Raw genomic sequence first — 26205 nt, forward strand, 5'->3', positions numbered from 1 at the left:
AGCTAGTAACCACAGTATACAAGTGAAATGAAGTAAAGCATCTGAAGTCAGTATGCTAAACCATGACGCGCAACTATAGAAATGTCCGAGAGTTAAAGGATCCACATAATTGTGAAATTTATGTTAGTAATGCCTTATATTACTTTGGAACATAAATATACAAGCAATAAAAAGATATCGGAATATTACCTATAACATATTTAGTGACATACAAATACGTAATTCAACACGTGAAGTAAGTAATTTTATGTCATATACAGTGTTTTGCACTATCCTCCTTAATATGAATACCCACATCCGCCGACGCGCCTGCTCCCAACGGACGCACTCACTTGCTTCCTCTCGGGCCTCCCTGCTGTGCTCCTGTCCTGACTCGATTAGGTAGCATTGGTGCTTTTTAATGGATACCTACCACAAGATGGTTGATGTATTTTGCACAATAGTTCTTGTCGTGTACATACACTAAAGTCCTCCTAAAGTGAATCTGTACTGAGGAATGCAAGCCCAAAAATTGTTTAAGATACAAAGAGTCGATTTACTTAATATGAAGTAAATATGCAATGAATTTATGTATGAATCTGTACAATAAATCTGCATCATACCGAATATAACTTCCTAGTCTAACGTAAACTCGCGCCGTGTGGACTTTGTGGTGGACAAGTACCGTGATTGTGGGTTTTCTCGGGGGTTCCCCCGTTTCCTCCCACTTTCTTCATTCCACCATTTCATTTATTTCTCATAATCACCATCTCCTTTAGCCTAACTGGCATAATCGTGGGACGTAAAGCTGAAAGATTTCATTTCATTTCTATTAATCTAACCTTATCTACCCCACTAAACTAAACTACCCTACTAACCTTATTTAATATATCCTATTTACCTAACCTAACCAATTCTACTAATTTAACCTGATCTACCTTCTAATCTAAACCTATCTATCCTACTAAGTCAACCTAATGTACCCTACTAATTTAACCTAACCTACGCAAATACTTTACTCTACTGTACAGTACCACATGCAGATGCGAGTTGTTTTTTTTTTTTATCTATAATAGTTTTCATGGCAGATCAGTTTGCACGCAAATTATTAATCTGTACTCTACTATTTGTATACGTACCAAAGAAATAACGGTGTAGAATGTGTTAGACAATCATTTAAACCCTAGTAGCAAGAAAGCTTTCTGCCAGTTGGCGTGTGGTTGGCTTTTGACTTTCTACGATTGCACTTGAAACGCATACTTTCATACAACTTGGCTTTTGTTGTACTTGCAAGTGATGCTTCAGACCCTTCGAAGAACGTCGTACCATCGCTGGCCGTTCATTGGCTATTGACTTGACTTGACTTGTAAAACGCTTGTGTCAAGCTTGAATGTAACACTGAATGCAAGGGTGCCTCCATGTAAGTTCGTTACTGGAATCCAGCTTGCGGCATACTTGCATGTTTTCCAATCAAGCTGGATGCAAGCTTGCCCGACTTACAATTCAAGCTTACGGCAAGCAGTTTGCAAGTTGTCTCTGCTACTAGAGAAGCCATAAAAGTGAAAGGAATTTTTTTTTTTAATTTGACAACTTATTCTCAATCTGTCATTGTTTCCAAAGTATGTTATCTCCACGTGATTTACAGACTTTAAATAATTATGTTCTAATGACATGATGACAAATAACCTTGGTACCGACGCCCCCGTTAAACCATAATAATCTAATGACATAACCTAAAATCCTGTCTTGATCTGCAGAAGGTTGTTCGGTTTGTATCCTGCCGAATTTGGAATGCCATGCTACCTGTGAAATTATGCTAGAATGACCCTCCTACTGTAGTGAACAATAGTGTGTCTGAAGTGGTAGGTAGGTGAGTGTCGTCAAATGACGACTAAATTAAATCGTATCATGGACTATTTTCATTATCGTTTTCCCTATATGCGCTTAATGAAATAGTTTCGGAAGATTCGTAGTCAGGGTGATTACTGCAAAATCTATTGTGACCTGTTATAAAAACCAGGACCCATGGCGAAACAGTCACCCACGAAAAGCACAAGTAAGAAGGCTCTACGAAAACTAAGAAGTGCTACAGGGGGATCTACTAATTGACGTCCCATGGAAAACCAGCTACTTAACTTGTGATGGACTAGTTATTCAATTTGGTATTTTCAGCTATGAACACACCCAGTCATAGGCGACTTCGACTGAGATGCATCCGTAAGGCCCATGCACACCCTTCCGGCGCGCCACATTGCAAAACTGTCTGAAAAAATATCTCGCTGTAACAAAATGGCAGCCAGTCGTCACAAATTAAGCTTACATCCATTTCACAACTGGTGGTCATATTCGGGCGCTGACATACTGTAACAAAGACGTCAAGGGCCGCTGCAACTATATTCATCACTGTCGACAAAGTTTCCCGCCTGGGTTTAATGTTGCTACAGGATTCACTTACGCGGGGAAGAGGACTAGCTCGGGAGAGTAATGCTCCCGGAAGTAGAAACGAGAAACACATTTCTGATTGGTTGGCGTTATCCACTTCTTGCTACGTTGCATTCAAATAGCAGACAACAAACGCTTGCTGTTGTCGGCCTCAGTGGCCGAGTGGGATAGCGCTATATGCTAGTAATAAAACCCTCTTTTGGCGCGAGTTCAAACCCCGCCCGCGGAAATTTTTTTTTACATTTTTATAACACTTATTAAATTAAAATAATATGAAAATAATACTTAAAAAAGTGATTTATTTATTTTTATGCAGATAAGTAGTTGTAGTACTTATGCCCTTGTACTCCATGATATAGGGTCGTTTTGTTCCCCTTGTACTTCATGATATACATTTTGTGACCAACTTAAAACAACTGGCTAGGATAGCGCGTAAAACAGCTGTCTAGAGTAGCGCGCGGAAAAACGTACTTCCGGGAGTATTACTCTCCCGAGCGGGTCGTCGGGGAAGTTCCTAATAGACTCAAATAGTGATGTCGTGATTTCCTCTTCGTTACCATGGTGATCGCCATGTTTTTTTTTTCTAAACAAATGCATGAAGCAATAGAAATAGTATGAAGTATCCTGTTAATAAGAACACATAGTTAATAATAATTTTAGAATATTTTGAGGAAAAAGTAAAGTTGGCACGAAAAGATACAGATAAAGAATATGGGTCCACCATTTAGAAAGTTTACGAATGAAATCTAGTAATTAACGAAGTAACACATAAGGAACTTTTTTCTACAGGGGCCGCACCTCTAGGTAATCTGATAAGATAGAAATTGCATAAGTAATGCCAGCGCTATTACCCACGTAATACGCAATGAACAAAAGCAACTATACACAATGTAAAAACTCTAAGGTACAGACTGATGAGCTGTCAGCACAATGAAAATGGAACAAATATACGATTTGTCTACAAGGAAAAATAATTGTCTACTTTGAAAATAATGTTAATTATATTGGTGCATTTAGAAATTTTACGCCTACCCTTTAAAATATGAGTGTATAGTTACAGTGGCTACAAAATATAGAAATAAACAAACAATAAAATTTTAAAAAAGACAAAGCTTGTAACCATATGCGTGTTGAGAATTTTCAATATGGACCAATTTCTAATCGGTTAACATGCGGCAAATCTTTCCTTATATTTCTTATTTAACTTAAAAATATATACTGACAGTACAAGAAAACATCCAATTATGAGTGATTCAGCATAAGTTTTAAACACTATTTCTGTAGGTCTACACATTTGCAATGCACTGTGTGATATTGATGGTAGTAAATAAAAATTTTCCAGCATTATTTAAAGTAAACATCCGATAATAAATAAGCTAAGTATATTTTGACACTTAACATAACATCCAAATGTATAAATCACAAAATCTGCAATAGCAGGGGAAACATTTCACTTTCAACGCTTGACATATTTTAACATTTTTTATTTACCTAATTGCTTGTTTTTTCTATATTTTCATAGTTTCATTCATTGGATTAAAAAAAAAACATGTGCAAGTGTTTATTTTACTCTAATGTTTGCAATCCGGAAGTTAACACGTCACTGTTTCGCTTTGTACTTATGTTCTTAGGCCAGGTTGTTTAGAAAATAAAACCACGATCACCATAGCAACGAGACGGATGTGACATCAGACTACTTCAGTCTATATACAAGGTTGATGAAAAAGCGAAAGAAAATGCAAGATACTTCCCGAGAATCCATTATGACATATTTTTGAGATCGACACCCCACAATTGTGGAGCTGGGTACTATAGTGGTCTAACCAATATTCACATTTCTACATGCATACCATAAATAAAAACAAATTTCAAAATAAATCTCAACTTTTAGTACAAATCTACAACATACAAGTTGAGAGTACCATTGCACTAGTTGCCAAATATAAGCTGTGTAAAATAATTTTCAGAAGACAATGGATAACTAAGACTGTGCTTCTCATTTTTCAATTATTGTTGGTTAGACTATTGCACCGAGATCCACAATTTGGTCGGTGTGGTGTCAAACTAGCTGAAGATCCATATGGACAAGGGATCAAGTCATACCACCAGAACATCTCTGCGTTTTTTTTTTTTTTTTTTTAATTAATCAGGGAATAGAACGCGAATTAGGAATTCGTGTCTTTACGTTTCAAGACGTTCTTGTAAAGAGCCTGATCCAAGTCTGACGGATTTCTGTAGCCTGTTGAAAAGATGTCTCCAACATCGGCGACGGTGTACACTCAATGGCCTGTAGAACGTTTGCAGAGTGGAGTGAGGACGATTGCTTCCCTTGCTCATGCTTCGCTAGAGTTCAGTGTTGCCACACTTGGTACAATTGTACCAAATTCAGCCCTTTTTGTCATTCATCGGCCCGTTGGTACAACGATGGCATTCTCAGCCCCTTTTGTGAAAAAGTTGGTACAATTCAGTACCATTTAACAAATATTTGTCACATTTTCAAAAGTGGCAGTAAGACTCTTCCTACATTTCACGTTACTCATACTGCTGTTGAACATTCATGCTGTGACGTTGCACCGCATAAAGCTAGAACTTCGTGTGGAAAATTCGTAATTCGAACTATACCGCGAAACAAATGACACTAGAAAGGCGCAATAATTTATATTTTAATATTTTATTACAACGTACTGTTTATACACAAACTCGAAGATGATTGACTTGTTCCTCGTTTTATATATTTTTCACATATGGCAATAATACAGTTTTGGTTTATTGGTCACTGAAATAGAGACGTGTTTGGTTTTCTTACAATACATACCGAAGATGATAACTGATTTCCCTTTTAATTTGAGGCCTCTGCTATATTTACTACGTGCGAGAAAAGTTTTATCTACTTCCACGCTTGTTCGGAGCCTTCCTTTTCAGAAACTAATTTTTAAAAAGAGCAATATCGTGATTTGGAAGATGGAAGATGGAAGTGTTCTGAAACTTTACCACTTAGCCTACACGTTACAGAGCCATATATTACACTGGTATAAAATTATGAATTCAGCCCTTTTTGTTTCAATTTGGTACTATTTTTCAGCCCATTCCAGAGCCAGGACTGTGGCAGCACTGCTAGAGTTTGTTCCACTGGAAGATTCAATGTCGGAGTTCGGCAGTGGCTGTTGTAGTGGGTGCCTCGTGTCTAGTGGTGCTCCGTGAGGAAGAAGGCTAAGTGGGACTTGCTCTACATCTACACTACACTTACACTTTCTGTTACATTTACACGTACATACATTCCCTTCCTTTTTATACGCTTTCCTTTTTCATTTTACACTTCCCACTTACCCTTAATTTTTTGCCCTGTTCATCTTGACTTTTCGCCCTCTTTCCCTGCCTGAACTTCTTTCCCGATTTTGACCTTTTCCTGACTTTGACTATTTTCCTGATTTGTGTCCTTTTTTTCCCGATTGTGTCCTGTATTTTATTCTATTTCGTTTTGAATCATAAATCCCCTGTTTGAGGTACACATTTGACAATTTAGCATTTGTAGCACATTTGACTAGTAAGCTGGTGCACCTACCTATTTGACTGATAATAGTCAAACGACAAGACAAGATTCAATGTCAGACGATAGCTCACAATCCTGGATGCCAGTGATGATGTCAGGTGATGGTCCCGGGGGTAAATCTTCCTGATATATAATTCTGATGGTAATCAACTTGCGTTAACGATATTTTCACCCGGTTGTATTTAAATTCCTTTGGAGGAAATTTGAAATGATTGATACTAGGCGTTGAATAGAACAGTATCGATGGTGGTGGATAGGTTTCTCGTTGAGTCCGATAAAAGAAGAACAATATTCTGTAGACGGGTAAAATATTTTGAACTCACGTTCGGAATGTTCTATTATTTTTATTAATATATTGTATGCATACATAAAGAACTTTAATATCCTTTGTTCTATTTTGATGCAAGTGAACAACGTATTACGGATTTATTATAAACTACAAAGTAGGGAAGATCGGAATTGCTTTTCTAAGAAAGTTGTGCCTCATTTCAAAGTAGTAACAGCAATTATTTTTTTTTTTTTTAAAAAAAGCGAAATATTTTAGGAGTTTTCATTTATTTAATTTTTTCATAAAGGGTAGCGTGTAAAATTTCCGATCCTCACTTCTCCATCGGCGACCAAATCGAAAAAAATGGCCACCAAATCATGGGCGGTGTTAGGAATTATCTCCTGGGTGGCAGACCTTTTGTCTGCTTGGGGGGCAATGCGGTAAATTCAAATGAGAATTGAAAGATCTCACATTTTTATTTTATTGGTGGCATTTTTATTTTTTGTCAAAAAGTTGGGGAGGCAATGCCCCCCAATAGCTCCGCCTATGCACCAAACTGACAGCAAAATATAAAACAGTATTTAAAAACTTTCCAAACAAATTTTGAGAAAATGGGTAAAACAAGTACTCACAAATTGTTCTATGTCTACCTGGAAAGAGTTGATTCTTGAAAGTGTCCCATAAGTTCCAGTAGAACAACACTTCTCCTTGACCACTTTGAAAAGAAAGTTATGTTTACGTAGATATAGATGGAATGGTTTAGTTGGAAGGAAATATTTGTCTTTGACATTCTGTCGTTCAGAAACAAATTTGCTCGTGAGCCATGTCCATTATACCCGTTTCAGTATAAAATAAATAAATAAATCTAAATCTGCATAGATGAATATATCAAGGACAGAAGTGACGTAACTAGGAGGTCAAACGGGCTTGTGCTCCTGGTTGCTGGATTGGGAGGACGCAAAATTGGGCAAATATTTGCAGGAGCGTTTTGGTTTTTGGTTGGTCAGGGGGCACTAAGGTGAGTTTTTGCCCCGGGCGACAACTAGCTTAGTTGCGTCCCTGAAGGACACAGTTGGAAAACATTGTTTTGACACTTTATTTTGGTCTCACGATAAGATCATATACAACCGGTGATATATGGTCCTTTAGGGACATTTCCACACATTAAGAAACAATTCGACACTACTGTGGAAGTTATTATAATTTTATTCTGCAAAAGCGATAATGTTTAATAGTAATCCTTGCCCTGGGTATAAATCACAAAATCTTCCTCTTGAAAGTAGTACTTGCAAATGCAAAACAACTTCTCTGCATATGCAACTTGTCACTGAGAACCGACACTAACCTTCCACGTACTGAATGTTTCTTCTCGCGAGCGTATATGATCACTACCTTTGCCAGACCATAAAAGGGTCGAGATCTCCTGAGTGTCAATATCTCCCTAAATAACCTTATCTCGAGAAGGTGCCCAAACTTGTTAGATCGGAGCACGCGAGGACGTTTGAACATAACGGCCAAATAAGTCGATATCGAGCCAGAAGTGCGAGTATAGGCAAGATCCAATGAGGACAGTGAGAGATTCTCATTGAAAGCAAGCCCGAGCCTTTGGCGAACGCGGGTCTAGTGAGTTAAATAGATGAAACGTCTTAGCTATCATAAATCTTATTGAAGAAAGCAAGCACGAGCTTGGGCGAATACTATGACCCTCATTGAAATTAGGGAGCCTGAATCTGTGAATGACGTCAACCTGAAACACAATAAAATCCCATTTTGAAAGACAAAAAATACCATTTTCCATGTAATTTCCCACGTTATACTAATTACATTTTTAAAATATGTATCTAATAATTGCTTTCAAACATATGAATTCTTTTCCGTAAATATTGAACCATTATGTTTAACAGACATACTAATTCGTACCTTTATTGGAAAAGGCAACACAAAACGTTAAAGGTAATAAATAAGTACGTATTTCGTTGTAATGTCTCCATCACGCCTTTGTTATATCACTGTTCTGAACACATCATATTAAAATATACAAAATTATATTAAAAAGATATATATTTTTATTGTTGTGAATGAACATAGCGATTTCATCACTTCTGCTCTCAACCTAAGTGCAAGAATATAAAACACATTTTCGGTTCCAAGCAATACATGTGTTAGGTAAAAAGAGTATAGATTGGTGTATGTTTCATTTTATCTTCATGTAAATAAGTTTCCCCTCCCTTAATTAGCTTTCATCTGTGTGGTCTGTAAAGCTTTCACTTTCAGAAACTTAAATAAAATTTGGAATTCATTATAATATTTATAAATCAATGCAAGTTTCATATGTAGCTCACGTCTATGGAACTCAATGGAAACAAATGAATTGCAAATAGTAGCGGAAATGCGTCATGCTTAACCTGTTCATTACGCAACTACTTGAAGAATGTTTGTTCAATGGTTGTAGAGCTTTTTTATTAAAAGTAATAAAAACGCTTGTCAGGAGTGGGATTCGAACCCACGCCCTCATACGAGGACCAGAATTACTCATGCCACAGTAGAAGTGACAAGCTCTCGCTTGAGTCTGGCGCCTTAGACCGCTCGGCCATCCTGACACGCTTTACAGGATAAATTACTCAGCTACTTGAAGTACTTACGTATGTTCGAGAACTAAAAATATTAAGTTTTCTGCTGAAAATAATAAAAATACACTTGTCAGGAGTGGGATTCGAACCCACGCCCTCATACGAGGACCAGAATTGCTCACGTCACAGTAGAAGTAACAAGCTCTCGCTTGAGTCTGGCGCCTTAGACCGCTCGGCCATCCTGACACGCTTTACAGGATAAATTACTCAGCTACTTGAAGTACTTACGTATGTTCGAGAACTAAAAATATTAAGTTTTCTGCTGAAAATAATAAAAATACACTTGTCAGGAGTGGGATTCGAACCCACGCCCTCATACGAGGACCAGAATTGCTCACGTCACAGTAGAAGTAACAAGCTCTCGCTTGAGTCTGGCGCCTTAGACCGCTCGGCCATCCTGACACGCTTTACAGGATAAATTACTCAGCTACTTGAAGTACTTACGTATGTTCGAGAACTAAAAATATTAAGTTTTCTGCTGAAAATAATAAAAATACACTTGTCAGGAGTGGGATTCGAACCCACGCCCTCATACGAGGACCAGAATTGCTCACGTCACAGTAGAAGTAACAAGCTCTCGCTTGAGTCTGGCGCCTTAGACCGCTCGGCCATCCTGACACGCTTTACAGGATAAATTACTCAGCTACTTGAAGTACTTACGTATGTTCGAGAACTAAAAATATTAAGTTTTCTGCTGAAAATAATAAAAATACACTTGTCAGGAGTGGGATTCGAACCCACGCCCTCATACGAGGACCAGAATTGCTCACGTCACAGTAGAAGTAACAAGCTCTCGCTTGAGTCTGGCACCTTAGACCGCTCGGCCATCCTGACACGCTTTACAGGATAAATTACTCAGCTACTTGAAGTACTTACGTATGTTCGAGAACTAAAAATATTAAGTTTTCTGCTGAAAATAATAAAAATACACTTGTCAGGAGTGGGATTCGAACCCACGCCCTCATACGAGGACCAGAATTGCTCACGTCACAGTAGAAGTAACAAGCTCTCGCTTGAGTCTGGCGCCTTAGACCGCTCGGCCATCCTGACACGCTTTACAGTATAAATTACTAAGCTACTTGAAGTACTTACGTATGTTCGAGAACTAAAAGTATTAAGTTTTCTGCTGAAAATAATAAAAATACACTTGTCAGGAGTGGGATTCGAGCCCACGCCCTCATACGAGGACCAGAATTGCTCACGTCACGGTAGAAGTGACAAGCTCTCGCTTGAGTCTGGCGCCTTAGACCGCTTTTTTTTTAATAGTCACTTTATTTTCCTATATACATGGTATTATAGAGTAGATTTACAATGGAGAATAAACATGTTTGATCACTAAAGTAAGAAATAAAGTGATGGTTTTATCCTACTTGTCCAATACTACTTTAAGAAAGTTTTCAAACGTTTTGTTTTCCTCCAAAAACTGACACGTCTTCCATTTTGTTCTTCTCAAAAAATCCATGTAATCTTCCACTGTGAGGAAAGATCTGTAGCTGTCAATATACCAAAGAGTATTGGCTATTAGCCATGATACAGCGTTATTTTTAGATTTCGGATAGTACTTGTAGTCAGGGTAAATTATTATTTCAGGCAAGATAGCATTGGGGGATGTACGACATATTAACGCTAGCATCGTTACAAGTTGTATCCAAATGTTCTTAACGGTAGTACACTTTGTAAGTCTATGTATCAATGTATCATCATCTCCACATTTTGCACAGGCACTTGAATCAGAACGTTGTATCTCGGATAGGCGTTTGTTTGTCGGGAATAAATCATGTATAACCATATACCAAAAACTTTTCACCTGGGATGTCAAAAAGGTACAATGCAAATTTGGCCATATTTGGGACCAATGTCTGCATGGATTTTTTGTGACTACCCTTGGTACATGTTTGGTAGTAGATCTGTCCAAGAGAAACTTATATAAAATTTTTGAAGTCTGACATATTCCAGGCACTTCCGTGGGTAAATAACTCCATTCAAGTATAATTGTTTGCATATATTTTGGGCTATGTTTTATGCAATAATAATTTGGTGGATTTGGGGCAGGTAATTGTGGTGTCCAACAACGTAGCCATTGACTTGTATGTGTATCATCAAGATGAAACAAGGTGTAGGCGCGCATGAGAAGTAAAGCTTTACATTTAAGATCTATATTAATTAATTTTAACCCTCCTAGATTGTAATCATTCATCATAACTTCTTTTGCATTTCTAAAATAGCATCCTGTCCAAATAAACCAGCCAATCACTAACTGGAGTTTCTTAACATGTGTATCTGAAATTTGATAAATTTGTGCAGCATACCATAGCTTTGAACAGAGATACGTGTTCACGTACCAAATACGCTGAACAAGATTTAAATTTCGATACCGAACTATTGCACTATCATGTCTAATTGCATTCACAATTGGAGTCCAAATTGCATTCTCTTGATCGGCTTCTCCACAAGTAAACGTAATTCCTAGAATTTTCAGTTTTTGTTCCGAATCATATTGCACAAGATTTGATGTCATAGCTCTCCATGACCAATTATTAAACATCATGCATTTACTTTTGTTAAAATTTATTTTAGCGCCACTCGCAGAACAATATCTTGTTAAAGTACGTTGTACATGTATCATTTGTTCATTAGTAGTACATGTTACCGTGACATCATCTGCAAAGGCCACCACAGTTATAGTGCGGAAATCATGAAGATTGGCTTCCTTGTAGCAAATTAGCGTTCGTAATAATGGTTCTATTGCTAGTCCAAAAAGTAGCATAGACAAAGGACATCCTTGACGGATCCCTCTCTGAATTTTAATTGGTGTGCTTAAGTGGACATTAATTTGTAACTGAGAAGTAGCGTTTGTATATAGATCTTGTATGTTTTTAATGAATCGTGGTGCGATGTTATAAGCAGCTAAAACGGCATACAAATAATTATGTTCCAATAAGTCAAACGCATTTTGAAAATCTACAGACAGTAAACATGCTGGCACTTTCCGAAAACGAAAATAGGCAATAATGTGTGGTAGTCAGCGCCACCACATCGTCTCAGGCTTCTGGAACGTCTCTGGATGGTTCCCAGTTTTCTCGCCAGGTGGCAGCGCAGGATCCGGCCAAGGGGGCTGCATACACCAGAGTGAAGAGAGCCTTCTTCTTCACGTGGGACCCGAGCAGAGAACATCACAAGTGGTAGCAGCAGAAGGGTCGGAACCAGTACAAGGGGGCACCGGAGACCAGGATCTGGGAATATCAAGTGCATGGAGTGAAACCAAGTGCGACGAGAATTATAGACTGTTATTTTTTTGTGAAGTGCAATGGACAGCTGGAAGTCATGATAAGTATCCTATCTACCTCACTATACCTGCACAGTCTGTATCCGTTATTCATAAATGTTCTTATAAAATATATATCAAATATTTAAACCTTGATTCTCATTTAAAAATAATATTGGATACCACCTCACCACTCCACGCGCCATCTGCGCAACTAAGGAATATGCACCCTCACATTTACTCTAGCGTAAATGCGACGGTGACATACAGATTATGAGACTCATGGAGTGTTTCCAGTTTCATTAGGAATGGTGGTTATTTTTTTTTAGAGAAGTGTATACTTATGCCTGGTTTCGCGCGGAGTTTGCAGTACCTTGTTTGCGGGCCACGTTCTTTATTTTTTTGTTATGGTGAAAGATAAATTGTTCATTTTAATACCTGTAAGCCCACATCAATTTCCTAGTGGTACATGTATGGTCCACGTGGTTTGAGATCCGTAGTTTACATAGGCTCTGTCCCACTTTGTTAAAAAAAAAAACATAGCTGTTGGGTAGATTGATCATTTCCGTGCCCGAGTGATATATTTATTTATTGTAAATCAGTACTGTACAGGTATGTTTTGTAATTTCAAATATTCTCTTTTGTGTTATTTTGTACGTATGTTATAGTTGAGGTTCATGCATGCAATGCTTAGATGTGGTTGCATTGTCTTATCACTAGTGTCATTGAGTGTTTAATTTCATGTACTTGCGCAGTGGACATATAAAAGGCAAAATGGAACCGGTAGACATTGAAGCTATTTTAAGGAGTATTAGGGAAGAAATTAATAGTTGTCGTAAAGATTTCAAGGACACTCTTAGTAAAGAATTAAGTAACATCAGAACGGAATTATCTGAGCGTGTGGGTGAAATCAATGAATCCGTGTCGAAAGTGCAAGGCGAATTAAAGCAAGAGGTAGCACAATTAAGTACTAAAGTAGTAGATTTAAGTTCAGAACAGGAACGAATTACTCGTGAAGTATCTAGTATTCAAGTTACGGGAAGCAAACAGGCGCGTATTAATGCAGAACTGCAAAGTAAGATAGAAGATTTAAGCAAACGTTCTAGCAGTGAAATGATAGATGTAGTTAATAGAATAGATAACCTTTGTACTGAGCATGACCAACATCGTACCGCGATGAGAAAGGAAGTAGGTGAAGTCTCCAAGAAACTAGAGAGTCAGAAAAGTGAAGTTATACAATACGTTAGTGCTAGCGTTCAGGACGTTGAGTCTCAGTTGGATAGCCTTTTGTTAGAGGTTAGAGACGTACGAAGAGATTTTATGACTAAAGTTGATGAATCCGTGGTAGAGATTGAATCTAGAACGAGCGAACGTGTTTCAGCTTTAGAGAACCAACTTTCACAATTATTAGCTAAAACAGATCAAGTTGTTAGAGAGAACGCAGCCGCTCACAATGATTACCCGCATGTTCTTTCGCGCCAACAGTTACCACAGGACCGAGTATTTGAACGTACTTTACATTCTTCGATTGGTGATGCTGTTGTTACGTTAAGTTCGAACAGCGCTTCACAACCACAATCTCATTCTACAGTAAATTTTGGCAATGCGCCGAGTTGTGAAGTTAGGGAACACGCTCATGAAGTTTATAATAATTCATCAGACAATGAAGGTGATAACAATAGGCCGGCACGCACACCACGTTTGAAATTAGCTGATATTAAGTTGTTGTCTAAATTTAACGGATCACCTTCAGACGTGCTTCCTTCCTTGTTTTTACAGCGTTTTGAGCGGGAAATGAAATTGTTAGGTGTTCATCATTCGGATTATCTTGATGTTGTAGAATTTGTACTCGAAGAAGACGCCTTAAAATGGTTCACTCTTAATAGGAACAAGTTCCGTGATTTTTGTGACTTTAGTGACACACTCGTTAATCACTATCAGAACTCGTATGTAGTAGCTAATAAACTTACGATGTTACGCACGGAGAAATTCTCACCATCTAAGCACGGTTCAGTGGAGTCATTCATTGTTAATCGTTTCCAGCAAATGAAGGCCCTTTCACCTAATATATCTGAAGTCGAAATAATCACGTCCTTAATTCCACTGTTACCTTCGCGTTTCCAGAATTAGCTTGCGGCCACCCATCACTCAAAATTTTCTGACTTTCTTGCGTGTGTTCAGCGACTGGAATCGATTCCGAATTTGTTTAGTGACGGGAATCAGGCAAATCAAAGGATCAATTATTCACGTGGAAACACCAATCAGTCATACAGGTCTGGCCCCCAGGAACGTAGATCCGCTAATATTAGGTATTCTGACCGTGCCCAACCACGCGACAATGTTAGGTACCCAGAGTCTGATAGCTTGTACGACCGTTCCAGGAACCGGTTCGATCGTAACAGTCATTCCCGCGATCATGACTACAACCGTTCAGGTAATGCTCGAGGAAGGCCTCGAGGTTCACGGCAATTTAATGTACGTCGGGACGATAGGTCTGGTTATAGTTCTTCGAATGCGCAAACTACACAAGTGAATCGAATCGAAGCTGACTCTAACGAATCTAACGATTCTTTAAACTGATTTCACACTCTAGTAAGAGGGGTACTAGAGTTGAAGCTTGCAATAATAGTGTCAATCCCTCAGAAACTGAATCTTTCTCTGTACAAGACACAGCATATCAAGTTAGATCTGTCCATCTGCCATCTAACAATTGTTCATTAGCTAATGATTCCGTGGGGCAAGTCAGTGCTCATGATTCAATTATCAGTGACAGTGACGGGCACGTTCTAGAATTTATGAAACGTAACTGTTCGGCACGCATTAGAATTCAGTTGCTTGACAATGAATACGTGGCTCTATTAGATAGTGGTTCTGATGTAAGCATTATTGATGAAACAGTGTGGAAGAAAGTAAGTAGATTAGTGTCGTCACCACATTTAGAACCTACTAATAACGTCACTTTGATAGATTTTACCGGTAGGCGGCGAACATTAGTAAAAGGGAAAGCTTTGTTGCCACTAAAATTAGGCCAAGTTGAATTGTACGCGTATTTTCTAGTCGTAGCTAACTTGTCTGAGAAGGTAATTATGGGTTTGGATATTATGACGCAGTTAAAGTCTGTTCTTAATTTTGCGGATGAAACAGTGCAATTTTCTGTAGATGACTTCAAGGAAATCTGTCGTTTCTTACCGGTGATCGACACGAGACAAGATAAGAGTATCCCTCCCGCTTCACTCAGCAATGGTGATGCTGCATCATCTCCTGACGAAAATAGTTCCTTCGAGCCTAGAGAAACAATTATTGACGATTTTGAATGTTTCGAGGAAGTCTTGAATGATGAGAATGAACTCTTGTGTAGGGACATAAATATAGATAACGGAAACAATTATGGCATGACTTTTAGTACTAGTAACGAACATGTTTATAATGGTAGGGGAATCGATTTTAGCAAGTTTCCTCAGTACTTCGCGACAGATGAAGAAATTTTTAACGCTGCAGCGAAAGCTACAACTCTCAGTGACGAACAGAGAAAGCATCTTTTGTCAATTTTGATGTCACATCGTCAAGTATTTGCTAACTTTCCTGGTTTATGCAGAGATTTTGAGTATGATTTGCAAGTGAATGCAAATTCCCCTGTGGTTAGGTCACCGTATCCCATTGCTATCAAATACCGAGAAGCCGTGAGAAAGGAAATAAGTAAACTTAAGTCTTTGGGTATTGTCGAGTCAAGTACTTCTTGCCACCTTAATCCGCTTCATGTAGTCCCTAAGAAAGTTAATAAAGAATCAAATGAAGTTTCTGTGAGAATCGTAGTTGATCTCAGATCTATTAATGCTCTTACACCACTACAACATGTGCGTTCTGAGAAGACCGAAGAATTACTAGCGCGTTTCCATGGTAACGATTGCTTTAGTTCCGTCGATTTTTCGAATTCGTATCTACAAATTCCATTAGTAGAATCTTCACGCCCATTCACCGCATTTTTGTTCGAGGGGGAACTACTCCAATATACATCTTTATCTTTCGGTCAGCGTAACGGGTCCAGTGCCCTCAACAGTTGCTTGCAAAAAGTATTAAAATCTTATCTACTGCCCCATATAGTGAGATACATCGACGATTTGTGCCTTGTGAGTAAAAACGCCGAAGAGCATTTACGTAAATTGGACGTGTTGCTAGAAAGAATAAAGTTGTCAGGCATGACACTTAACTTGTCAAAATGTAGCTTTTTTGTGACAGAAACAAAATTTTTAGGATTTATAATTTCAACAAAGGGTTTCCGTAAAGATCCCGAGAGTGTGCAGGCCATTGTCAATTTGCCCTCTCCCGTAAGCATAAAGGATCTCAGACATATTTTAGGCATCTTTTCATGGCATCGGAAGTTTATTAACAACTTTTCCACTATTGCCGCACCGCTATTCGATTTATTGAAAGCCGGACGTAAGTGGCAGTGGACACAGGAACACGATAGTGCGCTTTCGACTCTAAAGAAAGAAGTCATCAAAGACGTGATGCTATCTTTCCCTGACTTTTCGAAAGTCTTCTATTTGCAGAGTGATGCAAATCCACGGGCAATTGGAGCCGTACTTTACCAATATGAGGGGGGAGAAAAGCGCGTGATTGAATATTTGAGCCGTACTCTATCTGATTGTGAAACTCGTTACACTATAACGGAACTCGAATGCCTTAGTATAGTATACGCTGTGAAGAAATGGGAATCTTATCTCGAGGGTCAACCATTTATTATTAGGTGTGATCATAAGAGTCTCGTCTATCTGCAAAAGATACGTCATTGGAATAATAGATTGCTACGTTGGTCTCTGCAACTACAGCGCTTTGATTACAAGATTGAATACATACCTGGGCCCGAGAATAAGAACCCTGATGCATTAACTCGTGTTTTAACGACGCCTGAGCACAAAATTGTGCGTACTCATGCATTGCAGACTTTGCGAACCGACGTGAAAGATATTTCAGTAGAGGATTTGGTGGAACAACAACGGTTAGATGAAGAATTTTCTTTAGTTCTTTCTTATCTAGAAAAGGACCGTAATGATGATATTCAAAGTAACAATGCTGACATTAGTTATCCTCCCAGTAGTAGAAAGTGGAAAGATTTATATCGTGTAGAGAACGGAATATTGCAGATTCGTGATTTTCATTTCCCGAATCGTTGGCGTATATGTGTGCCTTCGAAGTACATTCCGAAGATACTTGACAAGTATCACAATGAAATGGGTCACTTTGGTAGGGACAAGTGCCTGTCGTTAATTTCTAGAGCGTTTCACTGGCCTTACATGAATAAAGACATACGCAACTATATAAGGGACTGCCAAGTCTGCATGAGGACCAAATCACATAAAACACCTATTTATTCACCTATGCAATCTGTCACTGCGACACGAAAAGGTGAACTATTATCATGTGATTTATATGGACCTCTCCCTAGGGGACCTAAGAGAGAAAAGTTTCTATTAACTGTTCTCGATGTTTACACACGGTATCTTCAAGCATACTGCCTCACGGTCGCCACGAGCGCTTCAATTATTAAATGTCTTGAAAATTATTTCGATCATTTAGGAGTGCCTTCTTCAGTAGTCACCGACAATGGTGCACAATTTACATCTAAACGATTCAAGGAAGCTATGGCCAAGTATGGCGTTAAAATAAAGCACTGCACCCCCTTCCATCCGAAATCTAGCCTCGTTGAACGTGAGCATTCCAACATTTCGCGATTGTTCCGCCTTTTATGCTCGGAAAAGCACACAGACTGGCCGATGTTCGTGTCTCAAATTGTTAGATTACTCAATCACTCTATTTCTGCTTCATTAGGTCTTTCACCGATTGAACTACATCTTAACATTGATCCCGCCAGCAGTATAGAAAAGCAATTTGCGGTACATTTGACCGAGAAAACGGGGGAAGACGAGTTGCAGGATTGGAAGAAGAAACTTGTAATGGCAGACCTGCGTAGAAAGAACTTATTGAAACGCAGAAATGACAAAATCAACGAAGGCGAAAGCAAAAGGCGTTCGATACAGACTCACGATTTAGTGTTCTTGAAACAACACCCCATTAGTAACTCGGTTGATAAACGGATCTCAAAGTTTGTTGATTTGTACCGGGGACCATACATTTGTACTAGACCGGTAGGGCAGAAGGTATTTGAACTTCGCGATCCTCTATCCGGTAAATCGATTGGGGTTCATTCCATTGAAAATTTAAAATTGTGGCTGCCAACTCCGCAAACAAAGGAAACTTGGTACAAAATTGCTCTCCGTCATCTCAACGACGATGATGCCTGTAAATTAAAAGAGAAATTTACGATACAGAATGACACCGGAACAGACGCGCCTTCCTGTTCTCCTACACCCTAGATTTCCCCAAACATCCAGCTTCCCGAGCAGAGATGTGATTTAAAAAAAAAAACGTAGTTGTTTTTATTAAAACACACAAGTGCCTCATGGAACTAGAAGTGCCCTTCCTAAGTGCATATACTGTGTAAATAGAAGTACTGTGTAATAACCCCCGAGCAGAGATGTGATTAAAAAAAAAAACGTAGTTGTTTTTATTAAAACACACAAGTGCCTCATGGAACTAGAAGTGCCCTTCCTAAGTGCATATACTGTGTAAATAGAAGTACTGTGTAATAACCAGTTCAGGAACGCTTCCCTGAATTGCCTAGTTGGACTGGAATTATCTTTTACAGTGTATACTGTGGGTGGATGAAAGTACTGTATATTAATAAGTTTTGAAGCCTTCACTATTATTTTGAACTGGAATTATTATTAAGTGTATATATTATGTGAATAGAAATGCTGTTTATTAACCAGTCCCAACATGCTTCATTGGACTGCCTCTTCAAACTAAAATTAACATTGAACTGAAATTACCATCAAGTGTAACTATTGTGTGGTTCTGTATTTCATTGTTCTTCAGTTGCTGATGAACTGGACCTATTTGCGAATGTGCAAGTGCTTCTCAGACCTTGGGTTTAAAAAATAAATAAATAAATAAAAGCACGCATCAAAATTAATCAAGAGCATAACATGATCTCGCTATGTGTTACAGCACCATTAGGCATCAGATTTCTAATCCTTGTTTACTTTCATGCGCATTTCAGCTGGAATTCCCTGCCTTCGTGAGTTCGTCACCAAAAGTCTCACCGGAGCACCACATGTGGTAGTCAGCGCCACCACATCGTCTCAGGCTTCTGGAACGTCTCTGGATGGTTCCCAGTTTTCTCGCCAGGTGGCAGCGCAGGATCCGGCCAAGGGGGCTGCATACACCAGAGTGAAGAGAGCCTTCTTCTTCACGTGGGACCCGAGCAGAGAACATCACAAGTGGTAGCAGCAGAAGGGTCGGAACCAGTACAAGGGGGCACCGGAGACCAGGATCTGGGAATATCAAGTGCATGGAGTGAAACCAAGTGCGACGAGAATTATAGACTGTTATTTTTTTGTGAAGTGCAATGGACAGCTGGAAGTCATGATAAGTATCCTATCTACCTCACTATACCTGCACAGTCTGTATCCGTTATTCATAAATGTTCTTATAAAATATATATCAAATATTTAAACCTTGATTCTCATTTAAAAATAATATTGGATACCACCTCACCACTCCACGCGCCATCTGCGCAACTAAGGAATATGCACCCTCACATTTACTCTAGCGTAAATGCGACGGTGACAAATGTCGCGGATTGTACTTAGTGCATAATAAATATTCTTTTCTCTAGAGAAGGCTGTTTGATTGTCGCGTATTTTGTCGACAAAAAGGCTGATGCGACGTTTATAAACTTTAGTGATTATCTTCATGTCTGTGTTTAAAAGCGTGATAGGTCTAAAATTTTGAATGTGTCCAGACGTTCCCTTTTTGGGAATCATAATTATTACCCCGTTGTTTTGAAGTATATTGCCGTGTTCGAATATTTCGTTACTAATTTTTGTGAAGACGTCTCCAATCATATCCCAATATTTTTCGTAAAACACATAAATAATTCCATCTTTACCAGGGCTGGTATACTTACTTGTAGATTTAATTTCAGTGAACAATTCTTCTTTTGAAATGGGTGCAATCAAACTGTTATTATCAATATTTGACAATGAACCTGTTAAGTTATCAAAAAGGAAAGGCCATTCATCATCTTTCGCCTGGTTGGCTGTAAAAAGATCTCTATAATATTCCTGAAATTGAGTCATAAGTTCTGAAAACGCTGTTATTTTTCTCCCATCAACTGTGGTTATATAGTCTATAAAATTATTGTTTTTCCGTTTGAGTGTTCGAACTACATGATAGAGTGTCATGCGTTCATTCGTCAATAAATCGGCAGTTTGAATATTATGTTTATAGGTATCGAAGTATTGCCTTTGTTTTATTAGAATTTTTGCTTTTATTTCTTTTACACGCCAATAGTTCTGGGGAGTCGTATTAGCTTTCCACAAATCATTTAATACACTATATAAAAATTCTAAAGTATTTCTACTGTCCCGTTGTCTTTCGGCACTCATCCATTGAAAAAACTTCCTAATTTTTTCTTTTGTATAGTGCACCCACCAAGCGTTTAATGTAGGAAAATATTTTTGTTGTGCACACCAATACTTCAATTTTTCATTAAATAGCAGCTTTGTATCCTCGGAAAACAAAAGCTGTTCATTCAGTTTCCAATACGAGCGTCCATATGTCTTACGTATAATACCTTGAACTTTTAATATTAGGGAGACCGCTGCATGATCAGAAAGGAGGTCGGAACAATTGAAAGTGAGCATACATTATGTAATATTTGTTGGGAGACATACATTCGGTCAAGCCGTGATTTAACTGTCGAAGTTATGTACGTATATTCAATATGTGTATATTGAGTAATCCAAACATCGTGTAGCTTTAGTTGTCGCACTATATTGTCCAATGCATGACATTTATTAAACTGTCCTGTTGTATCTTCTTTTCTCAAAACACTGTTAAAATCGCCACATAACACAATATTGGTCGTTGTTGGTGGTATTAGGGGTATAAGGTCTTCATTAAAAAAGATTTCACGTTCAATCCGTTTCGTCGTTCCAGAAGGACTATATACATTAATATACAGGACATTATCACACACCACACTGATACCTCTTCCTGATATAATTCGATGCACTTGGTCTACCGATATTCCTTTTTTTATTACAAAAGCAGTACCTCTCCCATCTAACCCGATATTCACATATGCATTGTAATTTTGTAAAAATTCGAATTCCGAAAACACAACTTCCTGTAAACTCAGAATGTCGAAATCATGGATTTTAATAAAATCCATCAGTGCTCGTTTTCTTATAGGACTTGTAAAAGCATTGATATTTAATGTACCTATACGCCTGGCATTGGGAACTACAAAATTCATTACTTCTTAGTAAATATAGCTGCATATATATGGGTGCATACGTACGTACATATTTAATTTGACCTAGTAGATCCAGAAATGTCAACTGTTTTCATGTTTTTTTTTGCGCATGTAAATGGACTGAACTAGAAACGAACATTATAGATACAGGTCATGGAACCACAGTAAAATATACAAAAGTAAGAAAAAAACTATGTTGAAGGCTCATTCATATTAGAATCATCCTGTACTTTTTCTGATTCTTTGCTCTGTAAGAGGTGTTGATTGCCGGTCTGACCTTGTCTTTGGCTGAGCTTCCTTTTCTTTTTCTTCGTTGAACATGATGATGGTGTACCGGTTTCTTCCCCATCCCGTAGCGTAGAGACAACACCAGTTTCGTTCATATTTCCCGCACTAATAGTCGCCTCGTGCACATTTGCTGACCTTGCGTCAGCTGAACCGGGTTGTTCCTGTGAAACTTTCTCGGCAAAAGTATCACTTTGATTGGAGACCTCAGTGTTAGAACGAACGGCAGTATGTACGTGTTTGGTGCTTGTGCTTGTACTCTGTTCATGTATTTGTTCTTGAAGGGTTAATGCTTGTTGGTTCGATAAGGTACTGAGCAAAGTCGGAAATTCAGTTTCAAAAACTGAGTCAGCAAGGACAGGATCTTGATTTGTTGGATGTGCCTGTGCTAGAGGAAGTCTACCTTTTTCGTCAGCACTAATGCATGCGCTTACAGAGCTGGATGCACCAGTCGGCTCTTTTTTGAAGGGTGTAATATCGCTTTTACTACTTGGTATCCTTTGCTCTGGTAATAAATCATGCAATGTCGTATTGTGGGACGGTTCCCTTTTTTGACGGTTTTTGTGCAATAAACAACTATGCACAAGATGTTGTTCTGAGCCACACAAAAAACATGTTGGTGGTTGGCCATAGTAAGATACTGTTGCACGATGACCATTGATTAAGAGTCGGGAGGGGATATGCTGTTTGATTTCCATGTACACTAGTCTATTCCCATTAGTTACAGGAAATAGAAATTTTTCTGACCACTGTTCTTCCACAATTTTTTTAATGTTTCCGTACTTACGTAATTCAGCACTGATTGATGGATTTTCAACCTCCATAGGCAAATTGACAATTTTAACTTTTGTAATATCCTCATTTTCACTCGTTATGAACACGTCACTTACAGTGCCGTCTTCATGCTTGAAAGGTAACTTATCCGGCAAAGTCCGTAAAATATTCTCCATAGCACTTTGCGATATAAATTTGACATATATACAATACTCATCACTATTTAACTGCAAGCCCTCGATTTCATCAATATGTAACTTGACAACATCTGCTAACCAAACATGAACTTCAAAAGGTTTTGGTCGAACACTCATTGTCTGTCTATCAAATGAAAATTTACCTGTATTTTGCCTTACCTTTTTATTCATAACTGTGTTTCTCTTCTACTGTTGCAAAACAAGAGTTTATGCAAATAAACAGATTTTCTGTCTATATATCTATTAAAGAAGATAATGTGATATGTTTTCAGCACGAAAGTCACAAAAAAAGCCTGCCCTATTGCACAGCGCGCAGAGGCATCCACACACTTCAGCAACCACACACAGACTGACCGCTCGGCCATCCTGACACACTTTACAGAGTAAATTACGCAGGTACTTGAAGCATATTACGTTTGTTCGAAGACTAATAGTTTTAGTTTTTCTATTAAAAGTAATAAAGAAATCTTTGTCAGGAGTGGGATTCGAACCCACGCCCTCATACGAGGACCAGAATTACTCCCGCCACAGTAGAAGTGACAAGCTCTCGCTTGAGTCTGGCGCCTTAGACCGCTCGGCCATCCTGACACACTTTACAGAGTAAATTACGCAGCTACTTGAAGTATATTACGTTTGTTCGAAGACTAATAGTTTTAGTTTTTCTATTAAAAGTAATAAAGAAACCTTTGTCAGGAGTGAGATTCGAACCCACGCCCTCATACGAGGACCAGAATTACTCCCGCCACAGTAGAAGTGACAAGCTCTCGCTTGAGTCTGGCGCCTTAGACTGCTCGGCCATCCTGACACGCTTTACAGGATAAATTACTCAGCTACTTGAAGTAGTTACGTTTGTTCGAAGACTAATAGTTTTAGTTTTTCTATTAAAAGTAATAAAAAACCTTTGTCAGGAGTGGGATTCGAACCCACGCCCTCATACGAGGACCAGAATTACTACCGCCACAGTAGAAGTGACAAGCTCTCGCTTGAGTCTGGCGCCTTAGACCGCTCGGCCATCCTGACCCACTTTACAGAGTAAATTACGCAGCTACTTGAAGTATATTACGTTTGTTCGAAGACTAATAGTTTTAGTTTTTCTATTAAAAGTAATAAAGAAACCTTTGTCAGGAGTGGGATTCGAACCCACGCCCTCATACGAGGACCAGAATTACTCCCGCCACAGTAGAAGTGACAAGCTCTCGCTTGAGTCTGGCGCCTTAGACCGCTCGGTCATCCTGACACACTTTACAGAGTAAATTACGCAGCTACTTGAAGTATATTACGTTTGTTCGAAGACTAATAGTTTTAGTTTTTCTATTAAAAGTAATAAAGAAACCTTTGTCAGGAGTGGGATTCGAACCCACGCCCTCATACGAGGACCAGAATTACTCCCGCCACAGTAGAAGTGACAAGCTCTCGCTTGAGTCTGGCGCCTTAGACCGCTCGGCCATCCTGACACACTTTACAGAGTAAATTACGCAGCTACTTGAAGTATATTACGTTTGTTCGAAGACTAATAGTTTTAGTTTTTCTATTAAAACTAATAAAAAACCTTTGTCAGGAGTGGGATTCGAACCCACGCCCTCATACGAGGACCAGAATTACTCCCGCCACAGTAGAAGTGACAAGCTCTCGCTTGAGTCTGGCGTCTTAGACCGCTCGGTCATCCTGACACACTTTACAGAGTAAATTACGCAGCTACTTGAAGTATATTACGTTTGTTCGAAGACTAATAGTTTTAGTTTTTCTATTAAAAGTAATAAAGAAACCTTTGTCAGGAGTGGGATTCGAACCCACGCCCTCATACGAGGACCAGAATTACTACCGCCACAGTAGAAGTGACAAGCTCTCGCTTGAGTCTGGCGCCTTAGACCGCTCGGCCATCCTGACACACTTTACAGAGTAAATTACGCAGCTACTTGAAGTATATTACGTTTGTTCGAAGACTAATAGTTTTAGTTTTTCTATTAAAAGTAATAAAGAAACCTTTGTCAGGAGTGGGATTCGAACCCACGCCCTCATACGAGGACCAGAATTACTCCCGCCACAGTAGAAGTGACAAGCTCTCGCTTGAGTCTGGCGCCTTAGACCGCTCGGCCATCCTGACACACTTTACAGAGTAAATTACGCAGCTACTTGAAGTATATTACGTTTGTTCGAAGACTAATAGTTTTAGTTTTTCTATTAAAAGTAATAAAGAAACCTTTGTCAGGAGTGGGATTCGAACCCACGCCCTCATACGAGGACCAGAATTACTCCCGCCACAGTAGAAGTGACAAGCTCTCGCTTGAGTCTGGCGCCTTAGACCGCTCGGCCATCCTGACACACTTTACAGAGTAAATTACGCAGCTACTTGAAGTATATTACGTTTGTTCGAAGACTAATAGTTTTAGTTTTTCTATTAAAAGTAATAAAGAAACCTTTGTCAGGAGTGGGATTCGAACCCACGCCCTCATACGAGTACCAGAATTACTCCCGCCACAGTAGAAGTGACAAGCTCTCGCTTGAGTCTGGCGCCTTAGACCGCTCGGCCATCCTGACACACTTTACAGAGTAAATTACGCAGCTACTTGAAGTATATTACGTTTGTTCGAAGACTAATAGTTTTAGTTTTTCTATTAAAAGTAATAAAGAAACCTTTGTCAGGAGTGGGATTCGAACCCACGCCCTCATACGAGGACCAGAATTACTCCCGCCACAGTAGAAGTGACAAGCTCTCGCTTGAGTCTGGCGCCTTAGACCGCTCGGCCATCCTGACACACTTTACAGAGTAAATTACGCAGCTACTTGAAGTATATTACGTTTGTTCGAAGACTAATAGTTTTAGTTTTTCTATTAAAAGTAATAAAGAAACCTTTGTCAGGAGTGGGATTCGAACCCACGCCCTCATACGAGGACCAGAATTACTCCCGCCACAGTAGAAGTGACAAGCTCTCGCTTGAGTCTGGCGCCTTAGACCGCTCGGCCATCCTGACACACTTTACAGAGTAAATTACGAAGCTACTTGAAGTATATTACGTTTGTTCGAAGACTAATAGTTTTAGTTTTTCTACTAAAAGTAATAAAAAACCTTTGTCAGGAGTGGGATTCGAACCCACGCCCTCATAAGAGGACCCGAATTACTCCCGCCGCAGTAGAAGTGACAAGCTCTCGCTTGAGTCTGGCGCCTTAGACCGCTCGGCCATCCTGACAAACTTTACAGAGTAAATTACGCAGCTACTTGAAGTATATTACGTTTGTTCGAAGACTAATAGTTTTAGTTTTTCTATTAAAAGTAATAAAAAACCTTTGTCAGGAGTGGGATTCGAACCCACGCCCTCATACGAGGACCAGAATTACTACCGCCACAGTAGAAGTGACAAGCTCTCGCTTGAGTCTGGCGCCTTAGACCGCTCGGCCATCCTGACACACTTTACAGAGTAAATTACGCAGCTAC

The 26205-nt window shown here is 39.0% G+C and overlaps 20 non-coding genes across 20 annotated transcripts; all 20 read right to left on the minus strand.

The window, feature by feature from the left end:
* Window positions 1-8721: 8721 nt before the first annotated feature.
* TRNAL-CAA (transfer RNA leucine (anticodon CAA)) lies at window positions 8722-8839 on the minus strand. The gene is made up of 2 exons: window positions 8802-8839; window positions 8722-8767 (listed from the first exon to the last, which is right to left on the minus strand). It is a non-coding gene; the product is annotated as a tRNA-Leu (tRNA).
* Window positions 8840-8937: 98 nt separating this feature from the next.
* TRNAL-CAA (transfer RNA leucine (anticodon CAA)) lies at window positions 8938-9055 on the minus strand. Its single transcript has 2 exons — window positions 9018-9055; window positions 8938-8983 (listed from the first exon to the last, which is right to left on the minus strand). It is a non-coding gene; the product is annotated as a tRNA-Leu (tRNA).
* Window positions 9056-9153: 98 nt separating this feature from the next.
* On the minus strand, window positions 9154-9271 carry TRNAL-CAA (transfer RNA leucine (anticodon CAA)). The gene is made up of 2 exons: window positions 9234-9271; window positions 9154-9199 (listed from the first exon to the last, which is right to left on the minus strand). It is a non-coding gene; the product is annotated as a tRNA-Leu (tRNA).
* Window positions 9272-9369: 98 nt separating this feature from the next.
* On the minus strand, window positions 9370-9487 carry TRNAL-CAA (transfer RNA leucine (anticodon CAA)). Its single transcript has 2 exons — window positions 9450-9487; window positions 9370-9415 (listed from the first exon to the last, which is right to left on the minus strand). It is a non-coding gene; the product is annotated as a tRNA-Leu (tRNA).
* A 98-nt stretch (window positions 9488-9585) lies between these two features.
* On the minus strand, window positions 9586-9703 carry TRNAL-CAA (transfer RNA leucine (anticodon CAA)). Its single transcript has 2 exons — window positions 9666-9703; window positions 9586-9631 (listed from the first exon to the last, which is right to left on the minus strand). It is a non-coding gene; the product is annotated as a tRNA-Leu (tRNA).
* Window positions 9704-9801: 98 nt separating this feature from the next.
* On the minus strand, window positions 9802-9919 carry TRNAL-CAA (transfer RNA leucine (anticodon CAA)). Its single transcript has 2 exons — window positions 9882-9919; window positions 9802-9847 (listed from the first exon to the last, which is right to left on the minus strand). It is a non-coding gene; the product is annotated as a tRNA-Leu (tRNA).
* A 13323-nt stretch (window positions 9920-23242) lies between these two features.
* TRNAL-CAA (transfer RNA leucine (anticodon CAA)) lies at window positions 23243-23360 on the minus strand. The gene is made up of 2 exons: window positions 23323-23360; window positions 23243-23288 (listed from the first exon to the last, which is right to left on the minus strand). It is a non-coding gene; the product is annotated as a tRNA-Leu (tRNA).
* Window positions 23361-23459: 99 nt separating this feature from the next.
* Window positions 23460-23577, minus strand: TRNAL-CAA (transfer RNA leucine (anticodon CAA)). The gene is made up of 2 exons: window positions 23540-23577; window positions 23460-23505 (listed from the first exon to the last, which is right to left on the minus strand). It is a non-coding gene; the product is annotated as a tRNA-Leu (tRNA).
* A 97-nt stretch (window positions 23578-23674) lies between these two features.
* TRNAL-CAA (transfer RNA leucine (anticodon CAA)) lies at window positions 23675-23792 on the minus strand. Its single transcript has 2 exons — window positions 23755-23792; window positions 23675-23720 (listed from the first exon to the last, which is right to left on the minus strand). It is a non-coding gene; the product is annotated as a tRNA-Leu (tRNA).
* A 99-nt stretch (window positions 23793-23891) lies between these two features.
* Window positions 23892-24009, minus strand: TRNAL-CAA (transfer RNA leucine (anticodon CAA)). The gene is made up of 2 exons: window positions 23972-24009; window positions 23892-23937 (listed from the first exon to the last, which is right to left on the minus strand). It is a non-coding gene; the product is annotated as a tRNA-Leu (tRNA).
* Window positions 24010-24108: 99 nt separating this feature from the next.
* Window positions 24109-24226, minus strand: TRNAL-CAA (transfer RNA leucine (anticodon CAA)). The gene is made up of 2 exons: window positions 24189-24226; window positions 24109-24154 (listed from the first exon to the last, which is right to left on the minus strand). It is a non-coding gene; the product is annotated as a tRNA-Leu (tRNA).
* A 98-nt stretch (window positions 24227-24324) lies between these two features.
* Window positions 24325-24442, minus strand: TRNAL-CAA (transfer RNA leucine (anticodon CAA)). Its single transcript has 2 exons — window positions 24405-24442; window positions 24325-24370 (listed from the first exon to the last, which is right to left on the minus strand). It is a non-coding gene; the product is annotated as a tRNA-Leu (tRNA).
* Window positions 24443-24541: 99 nt separating this feature from the next.
* TRNAL-CAA (transfer RNA leucine (anticodon CAA)) lies at window positions 24542-24659 on the minus strand. The gene is made up of 2 exons: window positions 24622-24659; window positions 24542-24587 (listed from the first exon to the last, which is right to left on the minus strand). It is a non-coding gene; the product is annotated as a tRNA-Leu (tRNA).
* A 99-nt stretch (window positions 24660-24758) lies between these two features.
* On the minus strand, window positions 24759-24876 carry TRNAL-CAA (transfer RNA leucine (anticodon CAA)). The gene is made up of 2 exons: window positions 24839-24876; window positions 24759-24804 (listed from the first exon to the last, which is right to left on the minus strand). It is a non-coding gene; the product is annotated as a tRNA-Leu (tRNA).
* Window positions 24877-24975: 99 nt separating this feature from the next.
* Window positions 24976-25093, minus strand: TRNAL-CAA (transfer RNA leucine (anticodon CAA)). The gene is made up of 2 exons: window positions 25056-25093; window positions 24976-25021 (listed from the first exon to the last, which is right to left on the minus strand). It is a non-coding gene; the product is annotated as a tRNA-Leu (tRNA).
* Window positions 25094-25192: 99 nt separating this feature from the next.
* Window positions 25193-25310, minus strand: TRNAL-CAA (transfer RNA leucine (anticodon CAA)). The gene is made up of 2 exons: window positions 25273-25310; window positions 25193-25238 (listed from the first exon to the last, which is right to left on the minus strand). It is a non-coding gene; the product is annotated as a tRNA-Leu (tRNA).
* Window positions 25311-25409: 99 nt separating this feature from the next.
* Window positions 25410-25527, minus strand: TRNAL-CAA (transfer RNA leucine (anticodon CAA)). The gene is made up of 2 exons: window positions 25490-25527; window positions 25410-25455 (listed from the first exon to the last, which is right to left on the minus strand). It is a non-coding gene; the product is annotated as a tRNA-Leu (tRNA).
* A 99-nt stretch (window positions 25528-25626) lies between these two features.
* TRNAL-CAA (transfer RNA leucine (anticodon CAA)) lies at window positions 25627-25744 on the minus strand. Its single transcript has 2 exons — window positions 25707-25744; window positions 25627-25672 (listed from the first exon to the last, which is right to left on the minus strand). It is a non-coding gene; the product is annotated as a tRNA-Leu (tRNA).
* Window positions 25745-25842: 98 nt separating this feature from the next.
* TRNAL-CAA (transfer RNA leucine (anticodon CAA)) lies at window positions 25843-25960 on the minus strand. Its single transcript has 2 exons — window positions 25923-25960; window positions 25843-25888 (listed from the first exon to the last, which is right to left on the minus strand). It is a non-coding gene; the product is annotated as a tRNA-Leu (tRNA).
* Window positions 25961-26058: 98 nt separating this feature from the next.
* On the minus strand, window positions 26059-26176 carry TRNAL-CAA (transfer RNA leucine (anticodon CAA)). The gene is made up of 2 exons: window positions 26139-26176; window positions 26059-26104 (listed from the first exon to the last, which is right to left on the minus strand). It is a non-coding gene; the product is annotated as a tRNA-Leu (tRNA).
* Between the last annotated feature and the right edge of the window lie 29 nt (window positions 26177-26205).

This window comes from Thermobia domestica, chromosome 2 (genome assembly GCF_964235325.1).
Source record: "Thermobia domestica chromosome 2, izTheDome1.hap1.1, whole genome shotgun sequence".
NCBI classification, from domain to species: domain Eukaryota; kingdom Metazoa; phylum Arthropoda; class Insecta; order Zygentoma; family Lepismatidae; genus Thermobia; species Thermobia domestica.